Raw genomic sequence first — 700 nt, 5'->3', positions numbered from 1 at the left:
ACAAGTTATATACAACATAGCAGTTGGAAATGAATGACAGTAATTCTCACCTTGCGCGGTGGAGTAAATTTTAGTCTTGTATAAACTGACATTCGTTATACTATGATTACATGGTCGTAATAGTTAATTATCGCTGTCACAGGAACCCGGTTCTCTTACCCGGTTTTCGCCCAGAGTACTAGTATCGTTTTCGCTACCGTGCGGACTTTGATGCATTGACACCCGTGGCCACCTGTGTGTCTCATGTTTAAGCTCAGTCTATTTTTGCCACCGTAACCTAGATGTTACAGTCCTGTAAGGCCTCTTTTATGGCCCTGTCAAATTGTTGTCAACACCGAATAGTCTGAGACGTAAATTCTCCTGATACTGCATCTCGCTTGTGTTATCAATTTATTTCACCCGGCGTGCATAGCAATTATCAACAGTCTAGCTGCCTAAAGTGCTTCTGTCCACTGACAATTGACAGATTTGTCGTGACTTGGAGATAGAGCTACTGTTACATCCATAAAGTTTTACAATATAAGAAAATCTATTAACTAGATCAATTATGGATGAACAAGGAACCATCATAGTTTTCTACGCATGATGATTGGTCATATCGAAATATTCAAAGCCATTCATAACCGTATAATACTTATAATAATACTCATTATACTTTTGTTTTTGTATAACTCGGTACTTTCACCAAAAAGGCATATCA

Source organism: Electrophorus electricus, chromosome 21 (assembly GCF_041902795.1).
Source record: "Electrophorus electricus isolate QZ-2024a chromosome 21, ASM4190279v1, whole genome shotgun sequence".
Classification (NCBI taxonomy): Eukaryota; Metazoa; Chordata; class Actinopteri; order Gymnotiformes; family Gymnotidae; genus Electrophorus; species Electrophorus electricus.
The sequence above is the reverse complement of the archived record's forward strand: the minus strand, read 5'-3'. Positions refer to the sequence as shown.